Raw genomic sequence first — 14,020 nt, 5'->3', positions numbered from 1 at the left:
GGGCACCTGGGTGGCGCAGTCGTTAAGCGTCTGCCTTCGGCTCAGGGCGTGATCCCGGCATTCTGGGATCGAGTCCCACATCAGGCTCCTCCGCTAGGAGCCTGCTTCTTCCTCTCCCATTCCCCCTGCTTGTGTTCCTTCTCTCGCTGGCTGTCTCTCTCTGTCAAATAAATAAATAAAATCTTTAAAAAAAAAAAACAAAAAACAAAACTAAGGTTAAAGAATGTCAATAGAAATACAACTTAATGAATCAAATACTTGTATGCCGATTATCCATTTCTGAAGGTTTATTTTAATGTTATATACCCTGTATAAATGTTAATTAGAAAATTGAATAAGAGATTTTTTTAAAGAACTTTATAATTATGAAACACATATAACCAAAAAAGAAAAGCTGATTTTGACTTAGTCATCCAAATAATTCCAGCTTTTTGAATCAAGAAGTTTGAACAAATGTCCATCAATAAATGAATGGATAAAGATGTAGTATATATATATAATGGAATACTACTCAGCCATAAAAAATGACATTTTGCCATTTACAACAATGTGGATAGAGCTAGAGAGTATTATGCTAAGCAAAATAAATCAGAGAAAGACAAATACCATATGATTTCATTCATATGTGGAATTTAAGAAACAAACCAAATAAACTTGGGGGGGGAGGGGCACCTGGATAGCGCAGTTGTTAAGCGTCTGCCTTCGTTGCAGGGCGTGATCCCAGCATTCCAGGATCGAGTCCCACTCCGGCTCTTCCACTGGGAGCCTGCTTCTTCCTTTCTCACTCCCCTGCTATGTTCCCTCTCTTGCTGGCTGTCTCTCTGTCACATACATAAATAAAATCTTTAAAAAAAAAAAACATGGGGGGGAAAAAGAGAGATGGGGCAAACCAAGAACAGAGTCTTAATAATAGAGAACAAACTGATGGTTACCAGAGGGGAGGGGGGTGTGGGGTTGGGTGAAGTAGGTGATGGGGATTAGGGAAGGCACTTGTCCTGTTGAGCACTGGGTGTTGTATGTAAGTGTTGAATCATGAAGTTGTACACCTGAACTAACATTACACTGTATATTAACTAACTGGAATTTAAATAAAAACTTTTAAAAAAAAGTTTAAACAAATAATACTATCACCTGGAAAAAGTTTACCTAAATTGCAAGTCGAACAATTTAGTTTAAAATGTGTGTGTCCTCATGTGTGCCAACCCTGTAAATATAAATCTATATTTGTAAACTAACTTATTGTATTATTTTGAATTAATTTTACATTAATGCGACCTAAGAAAAAGGATTTTGAGTTTTAAATCTGCAAAGTTAACACAAAATAGGAAAAACAGTAAATAAAACATCGTTAAGTAAATATTTGCCTTTAAAAAAATAATGCATTTATAGCTTCATCAAATCGTTCTTATTGTACAAGTTTCTAAAGCCTTATTTCTGAGGATTGCAAATGTAGTGGTTGCAAATGTAGCCAGAAAAAAGAGTAATAACAATAATCATAGCTAACGTTTACTGAATGCTTGCAATGTGTCAAAAACCATTTGAAGCACTTTAAGTAGATAATCTAATATAGTCTTCGAAACAACCCTAGAGGTAGGAAAACTCTAGTTTACAGGTAAAGACACTGAGTCAGAAAGACAACAAGTAACTTGAGCAAGACCACATAGTCAGTGGGTGGAGCTGGGATCTGAGGGGAGCCTGACTCCACAGACTGTGCTCTTGAAACTACCCTATTTTCAAATATGATGTGGACAGAGAGAAAGAAACAGAGAGAGACAGAGACAGAGGGAGACAATGGGAGGGAGAGACGGCAGAAAGAGGGAAGGGGGATGAAGAAGGGAATTGGGAGAGAAGCTAGGTTGTATTTTAAGCAGGATGTCTAGCAAAGGCTCCTGAGAAATGACACTCACTTTAACCCTGAAAAAAATGGCAGAGCTATGAGAATGTTTGCAAAAAGTCTCCTCAGGTAGAACAGTTGTATAAGAATGGCTTTCCTAGCTCCTCCCCATTATACCAAAATCCAAGACCTAGGGATCTCGTGTTGTCCCTCATTTCTAACCAGTTCCCCATTTCCTTGCATCTAAGAATGAAAAAAAAAAAAACAAAAACACAGGAATCTCACTGACTCTTTTCTTTTTTTTTTTAAGATTTTATTTATTTATTTATTTATTTATTTATTTATTTGAGAGAGAGAGTGTACAAGAGTGAGGGTCAGAGGGAGAAGCAGACTCCCCACTGAGCAGGGAGCCCGATGTGGGGCTCGATCCCAGGACTCCAGGATCATGCCCTGAGCCTCAGGCAGATGCTTAATTGACTGAGCCACCCAGGTGCCCCTCACTGACTCTTTTTTTTACGTGAATATTGATTATTGCTTTTATCTCTTAATGCGGAATTATCGACTTTTGTTTCCTGGTGGGTGTGCATGTGTTTGACAAGTCGTTTTTACCATTAATCTCTGTCTCCTTTCTCTTCCAACCTTGAGGCCACTGTCACAGCTTCCAAATGATCAAGTCCCACACAATTCAATGCCCCTTTAGGGGCCCTTCTCAGAACAGGGGCTTACTTGTATGACAAATCCTTGTGTATTTCAGGATACACTGAAGAGAGACACTGACCCAAGAGAAATTTAGCGCTAATTTTAGATAGCTGAGTACATTCTAAAATTTTTTTGTATTTTTGAAGCATAGTTACATGCATTAAAATGCCCATAACTTAACTATACATTTTTATAAGTTATGACAATGCATAATTCCATATAACACCAATCAAAATATAAAACATTACCATGACCATAGAAGTTTTGCTTGTGGGCCCTTTCCAGAAAATTCTACTCCTCCCACAAAGGCAACCACTTTTCTGTAATCGATCTCCCCATAGATTGGTTTGCTTTTCTTGAGTTTTATATAAATTGAATTTTACAGTATGTGTTCCCTTGTGTCTGCCTTCTTTCATTCCCTATAATTTTGGGGGAAGGAGTGAAAAGTATTTCTTTTTATTGCTACATCGTATCTCACTGTATCAATATACCACAGCTTATTCATTTTCTTATTGATGGTAGTTGATTTTGGTGGTGTTCTGCTTTCTTCATCTTTCTTAGTAGAAAGCAGCAATATAAAAGATTTTTTAAACATAATCTTTAATATAGTTTGGGTAAACACCTGGGAGCAGAATCACTAGGTCATAAACTCTGTTTCACTTAATAAGAGCCATCGCGTCTTTCCAATGTGGATTTTCACACCCCTCCAGAAATGTACAAGATCCAGCTGCTCTCACATCTGCTCCGTCACTTCTAACGTTAGCCTTTCCAATTTTAACCATTCCAGTGAGTGTGGTAGTAACTCTTCGTGGCTTTAATTTGCATTCCCCTAATGACTAAGGGTGTTGAGAATATTTCAAGGTGTCTTTGTCCATTAATCAATCTTCTTTTTGAAGTGTCTGTCCAGTCTTTTACCCATTCTTAATTATCTCTTAATTATCGACTAGTAATTTGTAATAAGTCTTTTGTCAGGTATATGAGAAAATATGTTTCTCCCTTCCTGTGGGTTTCACGTCATTTTCCAATTGTCCTTATTGAAAAAGAGCAATTTTTATCTTGAGGCCCAGCTCATCAAATTTTTGTACATGTAGCGCGTTTTTGCTTCATAAGAAATTACTATCCACTTCAAAAAAAGAAGTGTTTCTTCTAGCGATTTTATGGTTTTAGCTTTTACAGAGAAGTTTGCAATGTAGGGGCGCCTGGGTAGCTCAGTCAGTTAAGCATCCAACTCAACCTCCACTCAGGTTGTGATCTCAGGGTCGTAAGTTCAAGCCCCGCATTGGGTTCCATGCTAGGGGGAGACTACTTAAAAAAATAATAACAAGTCTGAAATCTAATTTGAACTAATTTTGGTATATAATATTGTATATTGATTGACGTATTTTTTCTAGGAATTTTATGATTTAATGTTTAGATTTAGATCTGCAATCTAATTCAAATTATTTTTCATATGGTGTGACATATAGGTCAATGTTTACATTTATTTTTTTCATTTGAATGTTCAATTATTCCTATATGGTTGATGATATTCAAGGACTTTTGACAACAAAAATGTTAGAAGAGAAAACTAAAAATTGTGTTTGTGTGCCTAATTATGTTTGGAAGGGCCAGTTATGAATTACTCCCAGTTATCATGTAATATATTAGAAATTTACATGTCAGTAAGTGTGGCACATTAACTTTGCTGAAGGCTTTCTTTTATTGTAATTTAAAACTCTCCAGCATAAATACAATCTTTTTTGTGTGCTGTTTTGGCAGTCTGCTCATCTGCAACAAAGATCTTGACTGATGAAGGAATTTTAAGGTTTTACAGAAGCTCAAATTTATATTTAAAACTATTGCTTACTGTCATCATCTACAACGCGTGTTCATCTTTCATCAGTCACCATAGATTTCATGCCTACAACTTCATCTCTAAGAGTCTCCATTTTTTGCTTATTATTTTAAAAGACCTTTACATCATTTCTAGTTTTCAGATTCTATTTAGAAGCATATTCAATCAATTGGTAAATATGCATGATTGAATATGTATCAGATATTGACAAATAACTCAAGATTTTATTAGAATATAAATGATAGAGGCACCTGGGTGGCACAGTTGGTTAAGCTTTGAACTCTTGGCTTGGGGCTCAGGTCATGACCTCAGGGTCCTGAGATCGAGCCCCATGATGAGCTCCCAGCTCTGCACAGCATCTGCTTGAGGATTTTCTCTCTCCCTCTCCCTCGGGCCCCTCCCCACTGCTCTCTGTCTCACTCTCTCTTTCAAAAATAAATAAATCTTTTAAAAACATATATATATATACATATATATATATATATAAATGATAAAGAATAAAAATATTTGAAGGTAAAGAACCAATGTCTAAAAACCTAAGGCTGAACTAATCCAAGTAGTTATCTGGCTTCATAATGGTCAAAGTCTAAAGTGGGTGTTGACTCAGACATACAGAATTTTCATATTTTTCAAAATTTCATAATAATCACATTTTCGGTCTCCAGATGATACCACATCATGTCCAGGACCAAAAGGAATTTTGAAGACAAATGAGGCTCTCAGCAAGCAATGAGTTATCCTTTCTTGAGTGGAGTACTGTTGGAGTTAAGTGTGCTTAAAGCACCATGGATAGTAAAAGTACTAAATAAGAGCCAGGATGCTCATCGGGGGTGCTCTAGAAGCAAAAATCATAGAATTTTCTGTAACAAAATAGTTGTTAGCCACAAGAACCATAAGAACCATTACCACCACAGTGAGAACCATATATACAGCCACACCCACAACCATAGCTGGAGCCACATTTCCATCTCCACACACATTTCTGTAGTAATTGAGCTTGATGGCATCAGGAGATGATCATTCAGGTGGGTTACAGAAGAAGATTTCACATACCGCCTTGGGATTTTTCTATATAATCAGAAGTTTACAGAATGTGTATCACACCTTGTCTTCTAGACCCACAAAAAAATTATACTTAAAAAAGCTTATTATTGCTTTATTTTATGTCATAAGAAGCCATCTCATTTTATGGGCCTTAGTTCAGTTCCCCCAAATCAATCATGAACTTTCAGAAATAACTTGTGTATTCTAGAGACATGTTTCCAGTGAGTTCCAAATATATATTCCACAAGTGTCATGGTGCAAAATAACACACTGCCTTTCTCTTCACTAATCCAGAATTATATCTTGCACTAAAGTTGGTGCTATGTTAAATTTCTTGATCTCCTAATCCAGTAGTTGGCCATTTGCCTCTTCATTATTCATTTCCTATTCTCAGTTGATTTAAAGGCAATTTACTTACGAAATAAGCATCAGATTTCCAGCCTGACCCTGTTCCTTGTGAACCCCTCATAGAGTCACACCTTCTCCCACCTTCCCTCCTTCTTTTCCAAATCAGCATTTCTCAGTTCCAGCACATTTTCAATATGGACCATTCTTTAGTATGGCTTTTATTTCATTTCTATAGCCTCATATTTTCGAAGACCTTTACATCATTTCTAGTTTTCAGGGTCTGTGATGTATAAATTGTCACTGACATCTCTCTGGACTGGAGTGTATGAACTCATACCCACCCACGCCTGCCTCCCAAGGAAGGTAAATGTCATTTCTCCAGAACCCCCTGGGGAGAATTTCCTCAAGCTATCCTGGAGGTTTGTCCTTTTGCTCTCATCCCCCACGTATGACACACCAAAACATAATTCTTGAACCCTAATCTCAGTCCCTCTTCACCTACTCCAATCTGCTTCCTCCCACGAAAAAATAACAATGCTATATCCAGAATTTCCTGCCATTTTCCCTTTTATATAAGTCTGTGAGACCCCCACTTCCATGAATACTTCAACTATTTGATATAAATAGGGCAATCTACCCGCCACCCAAAGTACACAGTCTGCATTGTATTTCTTTTTAAAGTTACCGGATGTCAAGCTAAGCAATCTGTACTAAGCAGATGGGTGGCAGAGGGGCAGAGGCAGAGAAAATCAAGAGTGCTCTCAAGGCTTTTTTTTTTTTTTCTTTTGAAAGGAATATGTCTTTATAAACAATTTAAATATGGAACTGATGGCCCGGAACTTAATTGCCCAAAAAAGGTGAATTAACACTGAAAAAAAAAAAAAGAAAGAAAAAGAGAATTTCTCCTTTTCTCTATTCTCTTTCAGCTTCTCTATGTAAACACCACCATGTTGAGAGTAGACAGATTTTCTCTTTTGCTGCTATAAACAACTGTCTAACAGAAAGTCATCTCTTAGGGACACCTGAGTGGCTCAGTTGGTTAACCGTCTGCCTTCGGCTCAGGTCTTGATCCCAGGATCTTGGGATCGAGTCCCGCATTGGGCTCCTTGTTTAGCAGGGATCCTGCTTCTCCCTCTGCCTGCTGTTCCCCCTGCTCGTCCTCGCTTGCTCTCTCTCTATCTCTCTCCTGACACATAAATAAATAAAAATCTTAAAAAAAAAAAAAAGAGAAAGAAAATTTTCTCTTAAACCTTATCTGGAATAGGCATGTTAGTAGGGGCTGAGATTACCAGATAAACTACAGAGATACTCAGAGTGAATTTCAGTCATTCAGTGAATGACTATTTTAATCATTAGTGAATGACTAATACTGCATGGGACATTCTTATATTAAAATATCATTTGCTGTTGACCTAAAATTGAATGTCCTGTATTTCTATTTACTAAATCTGACAATCCAACATAGGAATAAATAAACGCACGAGATATCCTTAGTAGATTCAGTCATATTCTTCCTATAGATAAGCCACGTTAAGTGTTAATGCAACATGCTCTGAAGGAACTAGAGTTAAACCATCAGTTACTACTATTTATAGCTTAATGATAAAGGCCACTTTTATATATTTTAGGCATTTCCTTCTGAGAGAGCCACTGAAAAGAAATGATCTCATTAGTGACTCCTCCACATCTTCCCATGGTCTTCACACTGGGACAAGCACTATCAGGCCACTTCTTAGACTGGAACCGCAGGCTCATGACATTTGTTTGTGTTCTGAAGCTGTGGGTTATGAAACATTTACACAGCATTTTACAAAGCATCATGCTGGGGAGTAATTTTGACGATTTCATAGGGACCACATTTGGGTCACTACTTTGTATTCCAGTCCAAATAAAACACTTCAATGTCTAATGGTAGCATGCTATGCTTTTAAAAATAGATCTATTTTAGGCAGTGACGAATACACACATGAAATTACACGTGCTTTTAAAAATTAAGTCAATTATATTACCAGCTTATGTACTTCCCATCAAATACATGTGAGCATAAAGTATTAGCCCCTCTAGTTCCGTGTGATCCTATGATTTTAAAATAAAGGAGAATTAATAAGAACTTTTTTTTTTCAGAAAAGTTAAGTCAGAGAGAAATATATGCACCCAAATACATAGGTTTTAGCTTAGTTAACCATTTTTTTAAAAGTAATCTCTGTGCCCAACATGGGGCTCAAACTCATGACCCCAAGATCAAGAGTTGCATGCTCCACTGACTGAGCCAGCCAGACGCCCTACAAATGCACGGTTTTTAAAAAGACTGGAAGCAAAAGTAATAAAATTACAGTAGTAATTTTCTCTAGTTAGTGTAATTATGGTTTAATTTCTCTTTTAAAATTTTGAGTTTATAAATGTAACACAGTGATAAAATATTACTTTTATAATCAGAAAAATAAACATTAGGGGCGCCTGGGTGGCACAGCGGTTAAGCGTCTGCCTTCGGCTCAGGGCGTGATCCCGGCGTTCTGGGATCGAGCCCCACATCAGGCTCCTTCGCTATGAGCCTGCTTCTTCCTCTCCCACTCCCCCTGCTTGTGTTCCCTCTCTCGCTGGCTGTCTCTCTCTCTGTCGAATAAATAAATAAAAAAAAAAATCTTTAAAAAAAAAAAAAAAAAAAAGAAAAATAAACATTATAACTTTTCTTCTTTAAATCGAGTAAAAGTCATATTAATGGAAGTGATAAACTCCTTTTACATATTCCCGTTATTAACTTTTCCCTGCTACTTCTTCACCTTATGGTTGTTTGGGGAAAATAATATCAATTGATAAATTAAGAGAAAAAACCTCTTTTGGCGACATCCAGCACTTCATACTAGGTTTTTGTATCAGCTTGCCGGGGCTGCCGTAACAGAGTGCCCAGCTGGGCGGCTTGAACACTAGAAATTGATTGTCTTGCAGTTCCATGGGCAGGAGGTCTGACCTCAAGCTGACTGGTTCTTCCGAGGGCTGTGAGGGAGATTCTGTTCCAAATCTCCCTCCGGGTTCTGGGAGCCTCAAGTGTTTCTAGGTTTGTAGGTTATGTTCTCCCTGTGTCTTCGCATCATCTTCCCTCTGCAAGTGTCTGTGTCTGTGTCTAAGTCCCTGTCCTAAAAGGACACAGTCGTGTGGATTGGGCCCACCCTAAAGACATCATCTTGGTTTGTTATCTACAAAAACCCTGAGTACAAATAAGGTCATATGAACAGGTCCTGTAAGTTGGGACTTCACCATCTTTGGAGGGGAGACAATTCAACCCATAACACTTACAAAAAGTGTCATGACTGCAAAAGCAGTCGTTTTGCAACTAGTAATAAAAAACATGCCAAAATGTACTCACTACAGACTAAGTTGAATGTCTCATTTATTGTGCGATGGGAGACTGTAGTGTTTGTGGTGGGTAGAGTGTATTCTTTCTCCACCAGTTTGCAAAAGTCATAGACCCTTATACCCAGAATTATTTGCATGAAGCACTTTGGTGGGAGGTTTGATGTCAGCAGGGACTGTATAAAATCTCTATGAGAATACAGTTACAGAAGTTGCATGGCTTCCAAATGATGGGTGATCCCAGTGTTACACAGAAGAAAGAAGCACTGGACAGTGGTAATAGGATAGTTTGTCTCTAGAAGGTTCTGCTCATTAATCACAACAGCACACTTAAAACTGGAAAAAAAAACACAATAGTTAGGAGACCTAATTCTTGACCTTGTTTCATCATCTAACTACTGAAGTTTTCTCTAATTAGAATCTTTGTACACTGTGGTGGGAATGTAAAATGTTGCAGCTGCTATGGAAAAAAGCATGGAGATTCTTCAAAAAAATTATAAATAGCATTACCATATAACCCAGCAATCCCACTTCTGGGTATTTATCCACATGAACTGAAATCATTGCAGCATTTCTCACAACAGCCAAGAGGCAAAACAGCCTAAGTGTCTACCCACAGATGAATGGATAAAGAAAATGTGATAGATGCAGACAAGGATATAGTATTCAGCCTTAAAAAACAGAAAGAAAGTCTGCCATTTGTGACAACATGGGTGAACCTGGAGGATGTGATGCTGAGTGAAATAAACCAGTCACAGAAGGACAAACACTGCATGATTCCACTTGCATGCAGTATCTAGAACTGTCAAACTCCTAGAAACAGAGAATAGAAAGGAGGTAGCCAGGGATGGGAGGGAGGGAGAATGGGGAGTGGAAGTTCAACAGATACAATGTGTCAATAGTGCAAGACAAGTAAGTTTCAGAGATCTGCTCTCCAAAGGTGTACTTATAGTTCACAATACTGTGTTGTGCACTTACAAATCTAAGAGTGTAGACCTCATGTTAAGTGTTCTTACCATAGTAAAGGGGTGTCTGGGTGGCTCAGTCAGTTAAGCGTCTGCCTTCAGCTCAGGTCATGATCTCAAAGTCCTGGTATCGAGCCCCACATAGGGCTCCTTGCTCAGCAAGGAATTTGCTTCTCCCTTTCCCTCTGACTGCCCCTCCCCCGGCTTGTACTCTCTCCCTCTCTCTCTCTGTCAAATAAATAAATAAATAAATAAAATCTTTTTTTAAAAAAAAAAAGGTGTTCTGACCACAGTAAAAAAATGAAATGAAACAAAATGCTACTGAGAAAAAGAATAAAAAACAAAACTTTGGCCCCAAATGGATTTCTGTAGTCAGATGCATTGGTCCTCCCTTCTGTCATCTGGTCATAAGTTGTCAGCTTTGTGGGCCCTGCCTGAATCATAGCTAAGCCACTGTTTGAAGTATCTTTCCTCATCAGTTACATGTTTGGGGGGATATGGAGTCCACAGGTGTATATAGACAATGCAATAGAGAAACAAAGACCACATGGCATATGAAGCCTCCCCAGATGTTCCCTCTGACTCTCGAAGGTTCTGTTTACAGATGAATTATAGATACACAGCCACTATGGATGGTGGAGATAGGTTGTAGTTGATCTTTCACCCGGGATGTGTTCTGATCTATGTAAATACAGCAAATCTGAAATTGCACCTAAATTATATTCCAGAAAAATGAATTCCTTCCTTATAGTTGTAGGTATAGTATACATTTTAACCAGTAATAATAGCAGATTGTCATGACAAAGTAAGAGTAATTACCATGATCGAGTAATACTATTATAACACAAATTCGGTACATTTTAGAGTCATGATCTGCCATCTGGCCATGCTGTGTTGTGACCACAGTTATCATGACCCATGTATCATTTTATAGATATTCTTCAAAATGAGCTTGCAATGACAATTAGCATTGAACTAAGTCTAGAAACAATGTCACAAAATACTCCAGAAATCAAGTCTCTTAGCTCAGGCTGCCATAGCAAAATTCTATGCCTCAAACTTGTGAAATTTACTTCCTCACAGTTCTGGAGATTGGGAGTCTAAGATCAAGGTGACAACAGGGTATTTTCTGGGACAGCTCTCTCCTTGGGTTATAAGTGGGTGGAGAGATACAAGAGAGAGGAAAAGAGAGAAGATGTGGGGGATGCCCAGCTCTCTCCTTCTTCCCATTATGAGGGTCCCACCATCATGACCTAACATTAAGTGCCTTCCAAGGGCCCTTCTCTATATGCCATCCCATTGGAGGTTAAAACAATCTTCAACATGTGAATTTGGAGGACAGAGAAATGTAAACATTCAGTCAGTAACACCAACTATAAGTCTAGTAGTCTGGAGTTACAAAAAGCTTTTAATTTACAAGCAATGACAGGAATCACCATTTATAAAACACAGGCAAGAAGCCCCAGCTTCCCGAGGTAGCACCAGAGCCATATCTGTGGGCACAGCCCCAGGTAGAGCTGTATGCACAGACCCCAAGAGAAATCCTCGGGTAGGGTAGCCATAACACTAAGTGTCAGCATGGTGGGGGCAGGAGAGGCCTCTAACCTATGCAAATGAGAGTGGGCGGGGCTCACCACAGGCTCCACCACTTCACTCCTTACAACACTTCTCACAAATGTGACAGACTATACTGTGCCGTCCCTCCCATCCAGAGATGGTTTCGTGTGCAAGACCTTGTCTGCTGCTACAAAAGTATTTTGCTCTCATCAGTCACCATAGAAATGATTGTTTTCATAGGCCTAATAGATACAGGTATTTGTCGTATTCGTGACACATTTTGATTTGTTATAAGCCTCTACTTATATGTATTTAAACATTGTGGAAAATCGGAATCTTGACATAGCAAGTCAACTTCTATTACCACTTATTTAAAAACTAAACAAAATCACAAACAAGAAAACGTGTTTTGAAGACACGTGCTTTGCTCATTATGTGAGGGCCAAATTTAGAACTAATGGTTCAGCTTTCCTTTCCTCATAAATTCCATCCTATATTTAGCTTTATAATTTTTTACTCTAATTTTATTAGTTTATCAAAGCACATCTACATAAACAGCCCATTCCCAAATCGGCAAAATTGGGAAATAAAACCTAGGGAAATAAGCATGTCATGTATGATTATTTATCTGCTTGTTCTAAAGGAACCCCAAAGAAATTGACTGATTGGAAAATTTTGTGTACATTCATAAATAGTATTAATATCTGCTCTTCTGAGGGTTAAATAATATCTTTTCTTCAATCCTCGGTATCCCCAGCTGAAATATCATGACCTTGGACTACACGTTCTCTAAGGCTACCTTCTTCATTTCCATGAAAACACTATGTAAAGAGAACTCTTCCTTACTTATTACAGAAAGCATGGTTCCATCCCTCAGACATCCTCCGAGACGCAATTTATAGTTTCCAGACAACATGGCCTTTATGTTTTTAACTAAACCATATCCAAACCTATTTTTTCTTCCCATAGAATTTAAACTTAGTGGCAATAGTATCAAGAAGTTTATTATCACAAGCTGGTGTTACTCTTCATACTTAGTTTTGCAACTTCAAGTCTGCCAAGTACAATTACATCAGTCATAACACCTGTAACTTCCTACTCAATGAGTATTTCGCTCAATATAAAACAAAGAAAGAAAATTTGTATGGAACCACAAAAGATCCCAAATGGCCAAAGCAATCTTGAAAAAAGAAAGGCAAAGCTGGAGGCATCACAATTCCGGACTTCAAGCTCTATTACAAAGCTGTAATCATCAAGACGATATGGTACTGACACAAACACAAACACATAGATCAATGGAACAGAGTAGAAAACCCGGAAATGGACCCACAACTAAATGGTCAACTAATCTTCGACAGAGCAGGAGAAAATATTCAGTGGAAAAAAAGAAAGTCTCTTCAACAAATGGTGTTGGGAAAACTGGACAGCGACATGCAGAAGAATAAAACTGGACCGCTTTCTTTTATCATACACAAAGATAAATTCAAAATGGAGGAAAGACCTAAATGTGAGACAGGAAACCATCAAAATCCTAGAGGAGAACACAGGCAGCAACCTCTTTGATCTCAGCCATAACAACTCCTCACTAGACATGTCACCCAGAGGCCAGGGAAACAAAGCAAAAATGAACTATTAGGACTTCATCAAGATAAAAAGCTTCTGTACAGTAAAGGAAACAATCAATAAAACTTGAAGATATTTGTAAATGACATAGCCCATAAAGGGCTAGTATCCAAAATCTGTAAAGAACTTATCAAACACCTAAAAAACAAATAACCCAGTTAAGAAATGGGCAGAAGACATGAATAGACATTTCTTCAAAGAAGACATACAAATGGCCAACAGACACATGAAAAGATGTTCAATATTGGGACGCCTGGGTGGCTCGGTCGGTTAAGCGTCTGCCCTCTCCTCAGGTCACAATCTCCATCGAGTCCCGCGTCAGGCTCCCTGCTCAGCCAGGAGCCTGCTTCTCCCTCTCCTTCTGCCTGCTGCTTCCCCTGCTTGTGTGCTCGCTCACTCTGTCTCTCTCTGACAAATAAATAAATAAAATCTTTAAAAAAAAAGGCTCAATATCAGTCATCATCAGGAAAATACATATCAAAACTGTGATGAGATACCAACTCACAGCTGCTAGAATGGTTAAAATTAACAACACAGGAAACAACAGATGTTGGTGAGGATGCAGAGAAAGGAAAACCCTCTTACACTGCTGGTGGGAGTGCAAACTGGTGCAGCCACTCTGGAAAACAGTATGGCATTTCCTCAAAAAGTTAAAAATAGAACTACCCTATGACCCAACAATTGTCCTACGAGGTATTTACCCTAAGGTTACAAACATACTGATTCAAAGGGGCACATGCCCCTGATGTTTATAGCGGCATTATC

Source organism: Ursus maritimus, unplaced genomic scaffold, assembly GCF_017311325.1.
Source record: "Ursus maritimus isolate PB19 unplaced genomic scaffold, ASM1731132v1 scaffold_4, whole genome shotgun sequence".
Taxonomy (NCBI): Eukaryota; Metazoa; Chordata; class Mammalia; order Carnivora; family Ursidae; genus Ursus; species Ursus maritimus.
The sequence above is the reverse complement of the archived record's forward strand: the minus strand, read 5'-3'. Positions refer to the sequence as shown.